Source organism: Canis lupus, chromosome 10 (assembly GCF_011100685.1).
Source record: "Canis lupus familiaris isolate Mischka breed German Shepherd chromosome 10, alternate assembly UU_Cfam_GSD_1.0, whole genome shotgun sequence".
NCBI classification, from domain to species: Eukaryota; Metazoa; Chordata; class Mammalia; order Carnivora; family Canidae; genus Canis; species Canis lupus.
This window is the reverse complement of record NC_049231.1, coordinates 36,900,891-36,920,561: the sequence shown is the minus strand read 5'-3', so window position 1 is coordinate 36,920,561 and position 19,671 is coordinate 36,900,891. Positions and strand designations below refer to the sequence as shown.

General features: G+C 42.1%; 1 long non-coding RNA gene and 1 pseudogene across 1 annotated transcript in view; one reads left to right on the top strand and one right to left on the bottom strand.

Annotated features, from left to right (window-relative positions):
- Positions 1–2,654: 2,654 nt before the first annotated feature.
- LOC100688158 lies at positions 2,655–4,407 on the top strand (annotated as a pseudogene).
- A 12,922-nt stretch (positions 4,408–17,329) lies between these two features.
- The window catches only part of LOC102154326, a 30,524-nt gene continuing 28,182 nt past the window's right edge, over positions 17,330–19,671 (bottom strand). The window contains exons 3-4 of the long non-coding RNA XR_005365712.1: positions 19,196–19,599; positions 17,330–18,546 (exon numbers count right to left, since the gene is read on the bottom strand). This is a non-coding gene — a long non-coding RNA (uncharacterized LOC102154326). The remainder of the gene's footprint in view (positions 18,547–19,195; positions 19,600–19,671) is intronic.

Sequence of the window (19,671 nt, the reverse complement as noted above, 5' to 3'; positions counted from 1 at the left end):
AGCCAACTGGCTTCTATGAGAAAACAAGCTGGTTATTGCCTATGTACAATCCTGACTACGTGACCACTATGGATTTGGAGTTGCGTTAGAATAAGATACAGTTTCTGTGGCAGACAGTGGGATCAATATGGATCACTTACATAGAGAAATGGCCCAGACTAGAAGTGGGAATGTGGGGGAAAACCCTAGGTGGGTGGAAGATGGAAGGGAACTTTGGAAAGATAAGTGTTAGAGAGGGGAGACAGGTCAGGAATAAGGAAACTCAGCAGGAAGATGTCTCTCTTTTCCTGATAGCTCACTCAGAATAGTGGGACTTAGGAGTTCCAGAAAGAAAATTGTACTTTTAAGAAATTTTATTTTTATTTCTTGATTTTTCTCCTAATCTCCCCTTTGTTTTTGCTTTCACAGGTTACTACTATCTCTGACAAGAGGAATCAGGGAGCTTTTGGATTCCCTTGGGCTCAGTGTAATGGGAACAAGCAATATCCCTACTTAACTCCTACCAGGGGCCAAAGTGATGGAGGTGAGCTCAAGGGCAAGAAATGTGGAGGGCAGAGTGGCACCTGTCTTTCAGCTATCCTTTGCTGATGGGAAAGCCTCCTTCCACTGGGAAGCTTGGAGGTTTAAGGTTTTATTTTATTTGGTTTTAAATAACCAAAAAAACCACAATCAAAATAACAACTAATATTTATTAAGCAATTTATTAAACAATGCCAGACCCTGTGCCACACCCTTTAGATATTTTTTAACTTATTAAATACTCCCCTAACACCCCCTGCTTCAGATGAGAATCTTCAGGTCAGAGAAGTTAAAGAAATTCACCATGACCATACAGCTAGGAGGTTAGGGAACCAGAGTTAGTCTTGGTCACCAAATACACCACAATATTTGCTATAAAGATGGGACAGTGGGTATCAGCTCACACTGTTCTTGTCAGTTCTGAAACCAACCACCTTACCAGACCCCTGCACTCTTATAGGAGAGTCATCCTTATCCCACTCCCTGACCCCAAGGAACCCCCCAAGTGCCACTGTAGGGTCATGTCCTGCCTCACTTACCCTGGGTCTGTCCTGACTCTTGTATAAGCTCCCTTAGATGTCATACTTGACATCTGACAGCTACTGTTCAGAGCTGCTTTTGGCCAAATTTCATTCATCTGGTCTCTTTTTCTCTTTGGTATACAAACCCAGACCACTTCAGTCTACTCCTACCCATGGCTCTGACATCAAGGGCAACAACAGCCAGGTTGCTGAATTCCTAGAGGCCATTCCTTAGAGTCCTCTCCATAATTTTAGGTGCCTAGTCATTTCCTTGTTAGCACAGACAGTTAAACACTGCCCACAGAAATCCCTGTGTAATTCTAAACCTCCCTACCCTAATAAATTTCAACGAGGCTAAAATCTATCTCAGCTAGTACACAGGTAATCGATAAGAATTAGGTTCTCTCCCTTATTCTCCATTAGCACTTGTTAGCATGAACTGGAACCCTGAAAGTAAATGGGCAGGTTACAATTGATTTTCACCTCCCACCTGGAGTCACTAAGCAGCCTCCAGTGACACAGATGCAGGGTGCTAGTGGGATTGAGTTTACATCTTTTCTAGGGTGAAAACAGAGCAGGATTAAAACTGTGTGCTTCCAGAGTCTTTGCTTATGTAGTACAGAAGTACAGGTGGGTGAAAGCCCACCAGACTGAGATATGAGAGCAGCTTCCCCTGTTCTGGGTGCAATGCACTTCCGAGTTTGGGAGCAGATGCCCCTTGTAATGGAGAGAGTGTGAAGGAAGTTCTGGTCTGAGCCTCACTCCACACAGGCCCCGGCTGGCAAGGGGCCTGTGTCCTGACTTTAGCCATGAGCAGTTACAGTGAACGGATTATTCAAAAGTTGGGTCTGTAGACAGAGGTGGGGGCATTCAGAATGTAGTAAGAAGACTGGGTTCCAGCTTTATTTCCCTGAATAGCAGAGCCCAATTCTTCCCTTTGTCCAAGGCAGAAAGAGCTCACTTGGGTTATTATCCAGGACCAGAGAAAAGAGTAAAGTCCCTGCACGAGAAAATTCTATGACAGCCTTCACAGCTATAGCATCTAAAAGAAAAAGGAACTGACTTTCTGTAGCAACAATAACAGGACATTCCAGCTCTGGCACTCTTGTTGGGCTGTCAAGTATAAGCTTACCTCTCTGGTCAGCGTTTCTGAGTGCTGGAGAGGCCTGATACCTAAGTTGGAGACCAAAAGAGGACAAGATATGTGGGACATAACTTTAGCTTGAAGACCACATTGGAGGAAGCTAGGGCCTGATGACCAATCACAGCCCCCTACTGGGGCAGGTAGCAGGGAAGAAACTCTTTAAAGCAAATAAAACATGGCACCCTGAGAACACATAAGGTGGAAAACATTGCATGATTACTTAGTAGACCTTGTTTTTCAATGTGTGGACCTTAGGCCAGTAGCAAAACCTGAGAACTTGTCAGAAATGGAGAATGTCGGGCCCCATCGCAGACCCAGTGAAATGTAAGGTGACCCTATGTACATAAAAGTCTAAGCCCACTCTAGTTTAGTGGTTTTCAAACTGGACTGAACATTAGAACACCAGAGGACCATCCAAACATTGTGATCTTGTAGACTGGAGTAAGTTCTGCACCCATGATGATAATATTATGTGGATGGAAATCAAGTCCTCAGATGTGATCCATCTTATCATGCAATATTTGAAGGAGAACAGTTTACATTAGGTATTAGCTACCTTACAGGAAGACACTACTGTGTTTCTGAATACCATGGACAGCACGGAAAGTGGCTGACATTGATAGTGGCCATTGGATACTGTTTTCAAGCTCTACAGTCTCTGAAACTGCCAGACAAAATCCTCATTGATCTCTATGAATGGGTTGTTCTGGAACTGATAGAGCTGCATGAACGGGGGGCTGCCAGGTCACTCCTGAGACAGACTGACCCCATGATCATGTTAAAAACAAACAAACTACAGCCAGAGGGGTATGTTCATTTGGAGAGCCTCTTCGCCAGGTCTTATTTTAATCCTGGTGAGGAATACCCAAATAGAAGTAGTAACAAGCAGTGATTGTGCAGGCCTTAGCTGGGGAAGTCAGAGTGGTGCCTCCATCTCATCTCATGGCATTGACATTGCTGGGATAGGCACTGAAGTGGCAGCAGCACAGGGGTTGTTCCTTCCTGGTGTGACCATAGATCTGTTCTGAGGAAAAGCAGTTATCAAAGATGTGGAAAAAGAAAAGTTTCCTACACATCTGAGCACGCATATTAAGTTTGGTCAGAAATCACATGTGGAATATGTTTGATTTTCTCCAGGTGGTCAGTATTTGGTCACTGAGGCTGTTGTTGGATTCACTGAAGCCTGGAACTGTGTAACTGGAAAAAATTAGGAAGGATCTTAAGCAGCAGGCCCACAATGACTTTATGATGATGGATGATGCTGTCTCCACATATGCTTCAGCAGCAATACAGAAATGCTAGCAACAGGGGCCCAAGGTGGACAAATCCAAGTATGGAAGATTTAGAGTGAATGGTGTTTGAAAGAGCACACAGTAAAGGTGTCACCTGTCTCAGCTTTTCTAAGGATAGCAATCAGATCCTTAGCTCCTCTTTTGATCAGACAATTAGAATTCATGGATTACAATCTGGGAAAACCCTGAAGGATGTCATGACCATTCCTCCTTCATAGTGAAGCAACTTTTATAAAAAGATGGACATTATATTATTAGCACATCCTCTGCTGGCACGGTGAAAATCTGGAACATGAAGACCTCACAGTGCTCAAATACCTTTAAATCCCTGGGCAGCACTGCAGGGGCAGATATCACTGTCAACAGTGTGATCCTGCCTCTTAAGAACCCAGAGCACTGGGATCCCTGGGTGGCGCAGCGGTTTAGCGCCTGCCTTTGGCCCAGGGCACGATCCTGGAGACCCGGGATCGAATCCCACATCGGGCTCCCGGTGCATGGAGCCTGCTTCTCCCTCTGCCTGTGTCTCTGCCTCTCTCTCTCTCTCTCTCTCTGTGACTATCATAAATAAATAAAAAATTAAAAAAAAAAAAAGAAAAAAAAAGAACCCAGAGCACTTTGTGGTGTGCAATAGATCAAATAAAGGCAGGGACAGATTGACAGAAGCTTCAGGTCTGGTAACTGGTAAGAGAGAAAGTGAGGATTTTGTTTGCTGCACTCTCTCCCCGTGGCAAATGGATCTACTGTGCAGGGGAGGACTCTGTGCTGTCCTCTTTTAGCACAGTCACTGGCAAACTGGTGCAAACTGGCACTGGCAAACTGGCAAACTGTGACAGTTCACAGGAAGGATGTGCTTGGCATCACATGTCACCCTCATCAGAACCTGATTGTTACCTACAGTGAAGGTGGACTCCTAAAGCTCCGGAAACCCTAATTCCACTTTTCTTTTAAAATTTGCTTGAGGGAGGGGCGGAGCAAGATGACAGAGGAGTAGGGTCCCCAAGTCACCTGGCCCCACCAACTTACCTAGATAATTTTCAAACCATCCTGAAGGCCTACGAATTCGACCTGAGATTTAAAGAGAGAACAGCTGGAATGCTACAGAGAAGAGTTTGCGCTTCTAACAAGGTAGGAAGGCAGAAAAAAAATAATAATAATAATAATAATCCAGTGGGGGAGGGGCCCCGCGAGGAGCCAGGCTAAGGCCGGGCGGGCGGGGGGAGCTTCCAGGACAGGAAAGCCCCGCCCCGGAGGAGCAGAAACTTTAAAAATCTGCACCGGATTCTTCCCGGACAGAAAGGAGCTCAGCAGGGAACTCGAGCAGAACCGCAGGAGGGCCGTGGAGCCTCCAGGTTCCCGGGGTCACCGACAGAGGAGGTGCGCCCGGGGAGAGCGCGCTGCACGCCGCCGGCAGAGCTCCGTAAAGGGCTGGAGCGCACGCCAGGCGGGGCCTCAGGGGGGAAGCCGGGCGGGGCGGGGGGGGGGGGGGCGGCTCCAGGTGAGGGGGCTGCACCTGCTGCCTTCGGGAGCCGCGGCCCGGGAGCGCGATTCCAGCAGCGCAGGCCCCGGATCCCAGGGCGCGGGGGACACAGCCCAGGACCCTGCACTGCCCCCGGGACAGGCGGAGGCGGGGGGCACCCAGGACAGCGAGGACGCTCCTGCCGCGGAGCCCTCCCAAGCGGTGCAGGTCAGCGCCCGCCCCCGAGCATCCAGCCAGCGCGGACCTGGAGACTGCGGCAGTTACCGTGGGAGCTGACTCCGGGGCTGGAGGGCTGGTCGCCGCCAGGGCTTTCCTCCTGGTGTCACCCTGTGCCTCAGAGGGGTGGGGCCGCCAGGGAAGAGGGGCCTCACAGGACAAACAGCTCCCACTGAGCCGGGGACCCGGCAGGGGGTGGGGCATCTCCCCCAGGTGCACACCCCTGAGAACCAGCACAGCAGCCCCTCCCCCAGAAGACCAGCAGGAAGGACAGGGGAAGAGCAAGTTCCTGACCAAGCAGTGCTGGAAAGCTCCAGAAGAATTCGAGGGATTTACAGTATAGAACTAGAGGATGCCCCTCCTTGTTTTTTGGTTTTGCTTTGTTGTTTCTTTTTTTTTCTTCCTTTTTCCACTAAACGCATTTTTAGCACTCTGCACTGAACAAAATGACTAGAAAGAAGAACTCACCACAGAAGAATCAGAAACAGTACTCACTGCAACAGGGTTACAGAATTTGGATTACAATTTGATGTCAGAAAGCCAATTGAGAAGCACAATTATAAGGCTACAGGTGGCTTTGGAAAAAAGCATAAAGGATTCAAGAGACTTCATGACTGCAGAATTTAGATCTAATCAGGCCAAAATTAAAAATCAGTTAAATGAGATGCAATCCAAACTGGAGGTCCTATTGATGAGGGTTAAAGAGATAGAAGAAAGAGTGAGTGACATAGAAGACAAGTTGATGGCAAGGAAGGAAGCTGAGGAAAAAAGAGAAAAACAACTAAAAGACCACGAGGAAAGGTTAAGGGAAATAAATGACAGCCTTAGAAGGAAAAACCTATGTTTAATTGGGGTTCCAGAGGGCGCTGAAAGGTACAGAGAACCAGAAAGAATATTTGAACAAATAAAATCATAGCTGAGAACTCTAATTTGGGGAGGGAAACTGGCATTCAGATCCAGGAGATAGAGAGATCTCCCCTAAAATCAATAAAAACCGTTTAACACCTCGACATTTAATAGTGAAACTTGCAAATTACAAAGATAAACAGAAAATCCTTAAAGCAGCAAGAGACAAGACAAGAGATCCCTAACTTATATGGGGAGAAATATTAGATTAACAGCAGACCTCTCCACAGAGAACTGGCAGACCAGAAAAGGCAGGCGGGTATATTCAGGGTCCTAAATGAGAAGAACATGCAGCCAAGAATATATTATCCAGCAAGGCTCTCATTCAGAATAGAAGGAGAGATAAAGATCTTCCAAGATACACAGAAACTGAAAGACTATGTGACCACCAAACCAGCTCTGCAAGAAATATTAAGGGGGACTCTGTAAAACAAAGAGGAAGTCCAAAGAATTAAGCCACAAAAACAGGGACTGAATAGGTATTATGATAACACTAAATTCATAGCTTTCAATAGTAACTCTGAATGTGAGTGGGCTTAATGATCCCACCAAAAGTCCCAGGGTTTCAGACTGGATAAAAAAAGCAAGACCCATCTCTTTGCTGTCTACAAGAGACTCATTTGAGACCTAAGGACACCTCCAGCCTGAAAATGATAGGTTGGAGTACCATTTACCATTCAAATCATCCTCAAAAAAAAAAAAAAAAAAAAAACAGGGGTAGCAATCTTCAAATCAGATAAATTAAAGTTTATCCCAAAGACTGCAGTAAGAGATGAAGAGGACACTATATCATACTTAAAGGATTATCCAACAAGAGGACCTAACAATTGGGCAGCCCAGGAGGCTCAGCAGTTTAGCACTGCCTTCAGCCCAGGGCATGATCCTGGAGACCCGGATCGAGTCCCACATCAGGCTCCCTGCATGGATCCTGCTTCCTCCTGTGCTTGTGTCTCTGCCTCTCTCTCTCCCTGTGTCTCTCATGAATAAATAAATAAAATCTTTTTTTATAAAAAGAGGACCTAACTATCATGAATATTTATGCCCCTAATGTGGGAGCTGCCAAGTATATCAATCAATTAATAACCAAAGTTAAGACATACATAGATAATAATATACTAATACTGAGAGACTTGAACACAGCACTTTCTGCAAAAGACAGACTTTCTAAGTGCAACATCTCCAAAGAAACAAGAGCTTTAAATGATATACTGGACCAGATGGATTTCAAGATAGCTACAGAACTTTACACCCAAATGCAACTGAATACACAATCTTCTTAGGTGCACATGGAACTTTCTCCAGAACAGACCACAAACTGGGTCACAAATCAGGTCTTAACGATACCAAAAGATTGGAATTGTCCCCTGCATATTTTCAGACCATAATGCTTTGAAACTTGAACTCATGCACAAGAAGAAATTTGGAAGAAACTCAAACACATGGAGGATAAAGAGCATCCTGTTTAAGACTAAAGGGTCAACCAGGAAATTAGAGAAGAATTGAAAAGTTTCATGGAAACTAATGAGAATGAAGATACAACCATTCAAATTTTTTGAGATACAAGAAAAGGAGCCTAAGAGGGAAATACATCGCAATACAAGCATCCCTCAAAAAATTAGAAACAACTCAAATACACAAGCTAACCTTGCACCTAAAGGAAATGGAGAAAGAACATCAAATAAAACCTAAACCAAGCAGAAGAAGAGGGTTAATAATGATTCGAGCAGAACACAATGAAATAGATACCAGAAGCACCGTAGAACAGATAAACAAAATCAGGACTTGGTTCTTTGAAAGAATTCATCAGATAGATAAACCATTAGCCAGCCTTATAAAAACAAAAGAGAAAAGACTCTAAATAAAATCATGAATGAAAAGGGAGAGATCACAACTAATACCAATGAAATACAAACAATTTTAAAAACATATTATGGGCAGCTATACGCCAATAAATTAGGCAATCTAGAAGAAATGGATGCATTTCTGGAAAACCACAAACTACCAAAACTGGAACAGGAAGAAATAGAAAACCTGAACAGGCCTAAAACCAGGAAGGAAATAGAAGCAGTCATCAAAAACCTCCCAAGACACAAAAGTCCAGGGCCAGATGGCTTCCCAGGGGAATTCTATCAAAAGTTTAAAGAGGAAACAATACCTGTTCTACTAAAGCTGTTCCAAAAGACAGATAGGAATGGAATACTTCCAAACTCATTTAATGAGGCCAGCATCACCTTAATTCCAAAACCAGACAAAGACCCCACCAAAAAGGAGAATTATAGACTAATACCCCTGATGAACACAGATGCAAAACTTGTCAACAAGATACCAGTCAATACGATCCAACAGTACATGAAGAAGATTATTCACCATGACCAAGTGGGATTTATCCCCAGGATGCAAGGCTGGTTTAACACTCGTAAAGCAATCAACATGATAGATCATATCAACAAGACTAAAAACAACAAGCATATGATCATCTCAATAGATGCAGAGAAAGCATTTGACAAAATACAGCATCCATTCCCTATCAAAACCCTTCAAAGTGTAGGGATAGAAGGAACATTCCTCAGCATCTTTAAAGCCATCTATGAAAAGCCCACAGCAAATATCATTCTCAGTGGGGAAAAACTTAGAGTCCCCTAAGATTAGGAACACGACAGGGATGTCCACTCTCACCACTGCTATTCAACATAGTACTAGAAGTCCTAGCCTCAGCCTTCAGGCAACAAAAAGAAATAAAATGCATTCAAATTGGCAAAGAAGAGGTAAAACTCTCCCTCTTTGCAGATGACATGATACTGTACATAGAAAACCCAAAAGACTCCACCCCAAGATTGCTCGAACCGATACAGCAATTCAGCAGTGTGGCAGGATACAAAATCAATGCCCAGAAATCAGTGACATTTCTATACACTAACAATGAGACCAAAGAAAGAGAAATTAATGAGTCAATCCCATTTACAATTGCACTCAAAAGCATAGAATACCTAGAAATAAACCTAACCAAAGAGGTAAAGGATCTATACCCTACAAACTAAAGAACACTTCTGAAAGAAATCGAGGAAGACACAAAGAGATGGAAAAATATTCCATGCTCATGGATTGGAAGGATTAATATTGTGAAAATGTCAGTGCTACTCAGGGCAATGTACACATTCAATGCAATCCCTATCAAAATACCATGGACTTTCTTCAGAGAGTTGGAACAAATCATGTTAAGATTTGTGTGGAATCAGAAAAGACCCTGAATAGCCAGGGGAATATTGAAAAAGAAAACCAGAGCTCGGACATCACAATGCTGGATTTCAGGTTGTACTACAAACCTTTGATCATCAAGGCAGTGTGCTCCTGGCACAAAAACAGACACATAGATCAATGGAACAGAATAGAGAACCCAGAAATGGGCCCTCAACTCTATGGTCAGCTAATATTCGACAAAGCAGGAAAAACTATCCACTGGCAAAAAGGACAATCTCTTCAATAAATGGTACTGGGAAAATTGGAGAGCCACGTGCAGAAGAATGAAGCTAGACCACTCTCTTGCACCACACACAAAGATAAACTCAAAATAGTTGAAAAATCTAAATGTGAGACAAGAATCCATCAAAATCCTAGAGGAGAACACAGGCAACACCCTTTTTGCTCTTGGCCACAGCAACTTCTTGCAACATCCATCTATGAAGGCAAGGGAAACAAAAGCTAAAATGAACTAGGGGACTTATTCAAGATAAAAAGCTTCTGCACAGCAAAAGAAATAGTCAACAAACTAAAAGGCAGCCTACAGAATGGGAGAAGATATTTGCAAATGACCTATCAGAGAAAGGGCTAGTATCCAAGATCTATAAAGAACTTATTAAACTCAACAGCAAAGAAACAAACAATCCAATAATGAAATGGGCAACAGACATGAAGAGAAATCTCACAGAGGAAGACATAGACATGGCCAACAAGCACATGAGAAAATGCTCTGCATCACTTGCCATCAGTGAAATACAAATCAAAACCACAATGAGATACCACCTCACACCAGTAAGAATGGCTTCAATGAACAAGACAGGAAACAACAAATGTTGGAGAGGACATGGAGAAAGGAGAAGCCTCTTGTACTGTTGGTGGGAATGTGAACTGGTCAGCCACTGTGGAAAACTCTGTGGAGGTTCCTCAGAGAATTAAAAATAAAACTACCCTGCAACCCAGAAATTGCAGTGCTGGGGATTTACTCCAAAGATACAGATGCAGTGAATCGACAGGATACCTGTACCCCAGTGTTTCTAGCAGAAATGTCCACAATAGCCAAACTGTAGAAGCAGCCTCAGTGTCCATTGAAAGATTAATGGATAAAGAAGATGTGGTCTATGTATACAATGGGATATTACTCAGCCATTAGAAATGACAAATACCCACCATTTGCTTCGACGTGGATGGAACTGGAGGGTATTATGCTGGGTGAAATAAGTCAATCAGAGAAGGACAAACATTATATGGTCTCATTCATTTGGGGAATATAAAAAATAGTGAAAGGGAATAAAGCGGAAAGGAGAGAAAATGAGTGGAAAATATCCGTGAGGGTGACAGAACATGAGAGACTCCTAACTCTGGGAAATGAACAAGGGGTAGTGGAAAAGGAGGTGGGCAGGGGTTTGGGGTGACCAGGTGACAGGCACTGAGGGGGGCACATGACAGGATGAGCACTGTATGTTATGCTATATGCTGGCAAATTGAACTCCAATAAAAAATATATAAAACAAAAACAACAACACAATTTGCTTGAGGGTATGTATTTGGGACACTTGTGGACTCGGTCAGTTGAGCATTGGACTCAATTTCAGCTCAGCTCCTGATCTCAGGGTCTGGGATTGTGCCCTGCCTCAAGCTCCATGTTCAGTGGAGAGTCTGCTTGAGATTCTCTCTCCTTCTGCCTCTGCCCTTCTCCTCCCTGCCCTCGTGCTCTCGCTCTCTCTCTAAAATCAATCATTCAATCTTTTAAAAAATAAAAAATAAAACTCTCTTGAGGGCATGTACTTAGATGAAAATATTTTCATGTATTACTTTTTTGGGGGGCAAAAGGTTACCTTTTCTAAGCCATTGTCTGAATTAGGCCCAAGAGTAATTTGGGGAGGTTTATATTCAAGTAGAAGTTACCTCTTTTTTAAATTTGTTTAAGGTATTCATTTATCTCTTTCTAATTGGGACAATCACTCGATGTTTTCAGTAGACTTCTACCTGGAGAGTGAAATACTGCTGTTTCTGAAAAAAACTATACTCCTCTGATTATTTGAAACGGTGATTAAAACATACTTCCTGCAGTACAACTTGTAAATAAGGAACTATCCAATATTCAGTAGCTCTTTGCAGTTACTTTGTTTTTAGACTTAATAAATTTTACACCTTTTAGAAACGATCCTAATCTTGAATCTACTCCCCAGTGATTCCTTAATTGGCCTGGGACACCAAGTGAGCCCTGGGATTTTTCAAAGCTCCCCAGTTGATTCTAACTTAAAACAAATATTGAAAGCCACGTTGTATCCAGACAGATGGTCCTCTCTACAAGGAGGGCCAGCAAGAAAGAGAAGGCTGGAAGGGTAGAGGCAATATTTGCAGACTCAAGGATACAGGCAGGCAGGTGGGCAATGTGAATCACAGACCCCAGAAAGAAGTGATAGGGCCCCAGGCACAGAACAGAAGCTGAGAGGCACACAGCAGGTTCAGGTAGTGGGTAGCTGATCAAGACAGTCACATGGTAGGTAAAAAAATAAATAATTTGGAGGACATGTCAAGGAACAAGGTAGAACCATAGTAATTAGGATGATGGCAGGGGTCAGAGAAAAATTATAGTCAGTTCTGCTGTAACTCAGGTTTGGAAAACACAAGTTTATTCCAATGTGATTGATACATTAGGGAACCGAGCACAAGGCAAGTTTTGTTTTTGCTTATACATGATGTCATCCATAGAAATACTGGTGAAAAAGAAAACTGCCCCTGATTGCAAGGGGCCACATCGGGACACATACAGTACATACATGTGTGCACCTCAGATGCCCTCAGCTCACCATGTGTCCACATTGTGTTACAACTTTCCATCCAATCTCCCATCACCTTTCTTCCATCTCATCACTCTCCTGCTGTAACTCACAAGCTACACCCTCATCCAGCTTAGCCTGGGGCTTTTTTGTGGTATAATGCCATATTTTTTGTGGTTTGTAGGTTTTTCTAGACCATCGAACATGTACAAAATGGCACTGTTATTTTTATTAGAATCCTACTTTTTTCGTCCTACCTGTTTAGATGAAGGTTTTGAGTGTTGTGTCCCTAATCCCACTATTCCCATAAACTCTGTGGAATTTGTTGTGAAGTTTTGCATAGCACTGTTGGTTTTTGAAGTCTGTATATTTCATTAGAGCAGAACCGACTATAAAATCAAGTGGATTTGATGTAGACTCATTTCCCTTCTAAATCAATGCTCGGGAAATTCTCCTTAAGGACAGGATTAAATAACAGATTTGAATGGGGCCATTTTCACCTCTGGAGAGAGGAAAGAGAAGGTAGTGAGGGATAGATTGTCAGGAAGTTCTTTGAAATGCCCAGTGGAGGGAATGGTACAGTGTAGGTGCAGAGGAAAGGGGTGCCAAATGATCAGAGAATGGAAAGGAGACATCCTTGATAACCTCATGTGCTTACAGAAGTTACTAGAAATCTAGAGAAGTGGAGTGCAGCTAAGTTCAGTGAGAAGCTGAAGAGTTTGGCCCATCTTCTCCAAGTAGTGAGTATGGTTTGTGAAGGTTTGGAGCAGGAGAATTACTCACTTGCTTTAGGAATAATCATATGATGCTGTCATACAGGCTGGATCTGGGGGACAGTGAGAGCAGAAACAGGAGGTTGGGGCTGTGGCCTTTGTGGAAGTAACTGGTCCTGAGTCTGGGCATGCCCGTGGGAATAGCAGCCTGCTTTCTCCTTGCCTCCTCATTGCAGCTTCCCAAAAAACTAACTTATCCTGGCTTTGCTTCATTAACTCTTCACACCTGAATCTGTCATGTAATGTCATGCCCTCCAAGCACCTCTTAAGAAGGCCACTCACAACCCCTTTCAACCAGACCTCTGGAAGCATACTTCCAGTCTTTGCCTTCATTGTCCTTTTTTACCCATTTCATTTTGTTGCCTCCAAACCAGTTCTCACAGCTGCCCCTCCTTTGCACTCTTCAACAGCACTGTTTTCTGGCCCTCTTCTTAGTTTTGTGTCCATCCTAGATTTGCTTGAGTCCCTGCCTCTCCCACTCTTAAATTCAGGGTTCTGTCATTGGTCTTTCTCCTTGTATATATCCTACGAGGTCATTGTATCCACATTTTTGGCTTTAACAACCATCTACACTACAATATCTCTCAAATCCGTATTTTTAATCCAGATGTCCCTCTGGTAGTTCCATTTCCACTGAAAACTCCCACTGACATCACAAATACTTCCTGTTCAAAGCAGGATGCATTGTGTTATGTCTCCAACTCAAACTTACTCTTCCTGGATATTCTTTCCTATTTTGTGGCACCAACATCCATGGAAGTGCCTAAGTCAGAGCCAGGGGATCATCAATCCCACACCTGCAGCCACCAAGCCCTTCATGTGTTTCTGTCCTCATTTCCTCACTGTCCTTGCTTCTCCAGTCTCCCTGTTACTGATTTAATTCCACTTCTTCCAATCACACACCTGGGTCATTTTCTCCAGGTTCAACTTTCTCAGATCTACACAGTAGGCTTTTCCAGAAACAGCTTTCAAAATTCATATCAGTTATGTCACCCATCCCTGGGTGATCCCTGGGTGGCTCAGCAGTTTAACGCCTGCCTTTGGTCCAGGGCATGGTCCTCGAGTCCCGGGATCGAGTCCCACATCGAGCTCCCTACACGGAGCCTGCTTCTCCTCTGCCCATGTCTCTGCCTCTCTCTCTCTCTCTCTGTCTCTCAGGAATAAATAAAATAATAAAAAACAAAAAACAAAACTATGTCATTCATCTAATCAATCTGTCCAAAAGCTCCAAATCTTGAGAATAAACACCCAGATTTTTACTTATGCCAGAAATTCCTCCATTTCATGCCCCCAAACGGTCATCCTCATCATTTCCTTCTTCAAACTTTACTAAGCAGAAATCCTGAAGAGTTCAGAGTTCCCCAAAGAGCCTGTTCTTCTGTGCCTCTGTGCCTTTCATATGCTATTCCCTTTTCCAAAGGTGTCTTGTTCTTCTCTGCTCTTGGCCAAAGAGCATATTCCTACTTTAAATTCTGCTAAAACATTACCTGACTCTCCCAGACATAATTAATTTCTCACTTATATTTATGATTTATTTTTAATGTAATTTTACTTGTGTATGTGCACAGTTTATTTGTTTACCTATCTATATCCTATACTGGTCTGTAAGTTTTTCATGAACAACGCCAATACTAGGTACATTTACAGAAAAATTATAAACTGAGTTTCTCAAAATTGTAGATTATAAGTTTGATAAGTTTTCTTCCTGTCAATTAATTAAAATAATTGCCTTTATAATTTTTGCATCCCTTTGCTCAGAAAATGTACTTTTGGAAATTTTAAACCATTGCAGATAATGTGTGTGCAACATTTGAATTAGAACAGGAAAGGAAGGAGTAAAATCATCTCTCTGATATAATTTTATATACGGGAAATCCTAAAGACTCAACCAAAAAACTGTTATATCTAGTCAGTGAATTCAGTAAAGTCACACGTTGCAAAATTAACATTCAAAAATTAGTACCATTTCAATACACTAACAATGAAATTTTTGAAAAAACGATAAAGAAATCGATACCATTTACAATAGAATAAAAAATGATAGAATGCTTAGGAATAAATTTAACCAAGGAGGAAAAGTATCTCCATGCTCAAAACTATAAGAGCTTAATGAAAATCAAAGAAGACACAAATAACTAGACAGTATACTGAAACCATAAATTAAAAGAATTAATATTGTTAAAATGTCAACACTACCAAAATCCATCTATGGATTCAGGGCAATTCCTGTCAGGATCCCAGTGGCATTTTTTAGAGAAGTAGAAAAAATATTCCTAACATTCATATGGAGCCGCAAAAGAGTCTTAAATAGCCAAAGATTTCTGGGAGCCTGATAGCTAAGGCTGCTGTACAAATGCCTTAGACTTGGTGACTTAAACAACAAAAATTTATTTCTCATAGGGCTGTAGGAGTCTAAGATTGAGGTGCTGGCCAATTCAATTCCTAGGGAGAGCTCTCTTCCTGGCTTATCCTTGAGCTTCTTCTCACTGTCCTCACATGGCAGAGACCAGAGACAAAAAAAAAAAAAAAAAAAACAAGCTCTCTTCTGTCTCTTCCTATCAGGGCATTAATCCATCATGATGGCTCCACCCTCATGATCAAATTACCTCCCAAAGACCCCACTTCCCAATGCTATCATTTGTGGAGTATAGTTTCTAGTTTCAATATATGAACTTTGAGGGTGGGGGACTCAGACATTCAAACCATAGCAAGGATCTTGGTAAAAACCCGTGAATCCCAGGGCTTGGAGCCTACTGTTACACTTCCTTTGTCATAAAGTGCATCCCTTGGTCAGAGGTAATATAGTATGGCAATGAATAAGGATTCCTTTAAATGCAAGAATAGCCTTTCTAACAGGAGACCTATGGGTAAGGAATTCAAATCCATAACTGAAATGTGTGTCCATTCACAAAAGCAATGAGTTGGGGTCTATATGTCCAGTGGTCACCATGAGGCCGGTGGTTCCTCTGAGGAATGGTGTCAGAGGGGTCTTCAGTGTTATCTCTGCTGTCAGCATGTTGGTCATCCTTCTCCCTCCTCTAATTTCTGCTGCTGCTTCCCGTTGTCCAAACGCCACCAGAGATCAGTGTCAAGACGTTCCTTATTTTCAGACAAGGAACTCCCATGGGGCACAATGCAGTTCCTTTCCTCTCTGTACTTCCCTCTCCCTTGAGTCAACATCAGACCTTTTTCCTATTTTCATTTTGATATTTTTTTCATAGACACAACAAGGTATGAGTCATTGTGACCTTCAGATCATATGGGTGAGAATAAATTATTACTTTATGACATTTAATTTATCTTGTAGTTGATTACTGGGGTACTATCTTTTGATGGCTATGTGCTTTTTATGCATTTCTACCTGCCACATCCCACCTGCCTACCTCCCATTGTCACCATTCATGGGGAGGTTGGAAATTGTCAGTCACCAACTCCGGGAAGTTTAGTTATGGCTGAAAATCTAAACCACTCCAATACTCCACCTAAACATTGGCCAGTAAATAAAATGTATTTTCTCATTACCTGTGTCTAGTGCTTTCACTTTATTATCAAGAATAAAGCTAGCATGTAAATCACAGGGAGCTAGAATTCTACTGGCATTCCATTATACCAGACCTCCCATTGGAAATTGGGCCTCAGGCACAGTAATAAACCAGAGCTAACAGTAGCAATGAAAGACAGAGCTGAGAACATACAGGCTATCATAAGGGAAAGGGAATTGTTTCCTTATTGTTGCTTGGTTATATTTTACTGTTTTATTTGTATGGCAGCTATTCACATGATAGAAAACACTCATGATGTAGCAACTTCCCTTTTGTTGCTTCAACAGGAGAAAAGATAAAATTCAAATGCATACATTAGATCACTAACTTCTTGATAGAGCTTCTTCTACGGAAAAATGAATATTAAGCTTTTTAATGATTTGTAAGAAATGCAAAAAAAAAAAAAAGTCAACATCAGTGTCTTGGATTGCAATTAACCTGTGATTAACCTTTCAAGACATGGAGCCTATAGCTCCAGATAGAAATTATATTTCTCACCCGGCAGGGTGTTTTCCATTAAATTAAAATGTTCACTATTTCTGCACACATTAGCTTTACTAATTGAGACTAATTTAATGCTCTCAAAAGACTGAAAAGCAAGTATGCAGAAGCACAGATATTACAGATTTTACTGACTGATTAGCAATGTGTTTCTATAAACAAGTGGCACAGTGGTTGGCCTGTTTGGTGGCACACTGTTAGACCTTGATGAAAAATGTTAATTTTCATTTGTGTTAATGGCCTTTGACATCAGTGCTTCACACACTGCTCCCTGGCCTTCGCGGTGGGTACGGATGGATGCTAGCCTGTCTCAGGATGGCTTGCCATTTGCATTAAGTATTCATCACAGAGATAAATAGTCATGATCTGGCACAACACAAATTGTGGATTTGGAGAAATCAGAGCAAGACCTAGGGATGGAGAAGAAAGAAATGTGAGAGGTTTGCTTTCTCGAGATTCAATGGAGTCTTTGCAAAGCTGCGGGTTGGTCACCATTTACAGATGGCACAGATGCAGACAGACCACATCTATTTACATCAAGCGGTAAAACTTACCATGTCTATCTGCATAGGCATTCAGTATATATTCATTTATTCAACAAATATTTTTTCAGGGGGTATACATATTAGGCACAGTTCCAGAAACTGCTCTCTAGTAGCTTGTAATTCTAGTGGCAAAAATCAGATAATAAACAAATAACTTTTTGTAAGCATAATCTCCTGGAGAAAATTCCTGTTTCTTCATGGGAAGAGGATTTCTTAAACGAATGTGTACCAAATGTAAAGCTGAGCATCCCCCTCTATGACTGAACTCTGCATGAGTGTGTTTGAAGTGGAGAGCAAAAGTTGGGATATTCTAGAATAGATATGAATTTAAAAGGAGAAGAAAGTAGAATATAAAAAAGAAAAATTAGAGTGAACAGAAGAAGGAGAGCATGGAAATGAGAAGACAAATAAATGAAAAGAACGTTAAAGGGGAAACAATCTCCTGTAAATGAACAGTGACAGAGCCCCTATGACTGGTGCCAGAGGTGACTCCATTCACCCTAGAGCTTTGTTAGGTACATGACATGAATCTCATTCATTCCTCACACACACACAAATAGAATGATGAATATAAGGTGCATATTTCATGCTATACAATAAAAATGCTTTCTACATGCACTTGTGGGCATTGTTGTACAAACACACCTTGTATGGAAAAGTCACGTGTGACATAGGTTTTGACATCCGCTAGCTTCCTGAGGAAGTATAGCAACAGATCTGCTTATGAATAAAGGGGAGAGTGTTTCCCATTGGCTTCTTTTAGAATCTCTCCAGAGATAATGATCTTTTTATTGGATCTACTACAAATGATAACTTTACAGTGATAATGGAAGGAGTCAGTAAGGGTGAAGGAATGCCATTTTGGTAAAACTCAAGTAAGTAAATCTGTCTACACAGGTCCTTGTTAGCCTTTAAGAGAAAGAAATCATTCATTCAAAATGTAACCAAATACTCATTATGGGCCTCCCATGTGTCAGGATCTGAATTTGGTTCTTGCGATAGAATTGAACAGGATTGGCAAGGTCTCTGCCCCATGCACCTCCAATCTGCCATGTTTGTCACTCTGCCCTACCTCTCAGTAGGAGTCCACCTGCATGGAAGAGAGAGAGTCACCCTTTAGGGTCAGTTTTCAATTTCAGTGTTCTAGGGTTTAACTTTGAAAGCATAATTAGTGAGTCCTCTCATTCCCTTTTCTCTCATGCCAGGAAATGCTGCAAAGGATGCTACCCCCCTCATCCCTCCTCCACAATAAGTTTTACAGTTGAAATGGTAATCAGGACAAGTCTAGTGATGACATTTTGATGAAGAGAGCAAGGAATGTCTGAATCCTAGTGTGATCTAACTGCTCCCTCCTTTCCATGAGCTTTCTGAGAGCCATTATGCACCAAGGAAAGCAAACATGGCCAAGAAACATTTTACCTGCAGTTGTGATTGGTCCCCAGATTCAATGAAAAACTCCTGCAGCTTATAGAGGGACATGCTGTGATTCCATTTTCTAAGCTAAGGTTACTGAAGGATGCAGACCAAATGTGGTCATTTCCTCCCAGGTTGGGTAGAGGATTTCCTTCTCCTTTGTTCATTTGCCTAATGTGAAGTGAGCACTGTAAACACACTCAGATGCAGGTTGAGCATCTAACTATATTTAAACTGTATCTGTCTACATCCCACACCCTTCTATCAGTATCCCTCCAAGGCTTAGTTCTTATCTTTGTCCCAGGCTTTAATGTTAAAGTACTGACCATTGGATTCCCATATTAGTCCCTGAGGGGTCTTTTCTGCTACGTATTCCACATGTAACCACTTGGATCTGTGACATCACTTGGTTGCCATTTCTGTGATGGTGTAGTCTTGTGTCCATCCCCCTCATGATGTTTGGAGCCAGGTCCTTAAAAGTTTACTTGGTGATAAATACCTTTGATCTCCAAAAAAAGACTTTCTGGATGATGATCTGAAGCCCAAGAAAAGCCCTAATCTTGTGTATCTTCATGGTTCTACTTCTGTGTTGTTAGGGCCACATTGGAGCTCCAGAGCCAAGCATTGCCTCAAACATGGTTGTTTTGGTAATCAAGCTTCCCCTGTGTGGCTGAATTTCTTCCTTCATGTCCACCATCCCTCATTTTCTGTTCTGCTGGGTGTTGTTTACCTTAAAAATAGAAGAGTGAGTTATTTCATCAGCAGAAAAAAATGTGTTTATTTGAGAATTGCAATGAAGTAT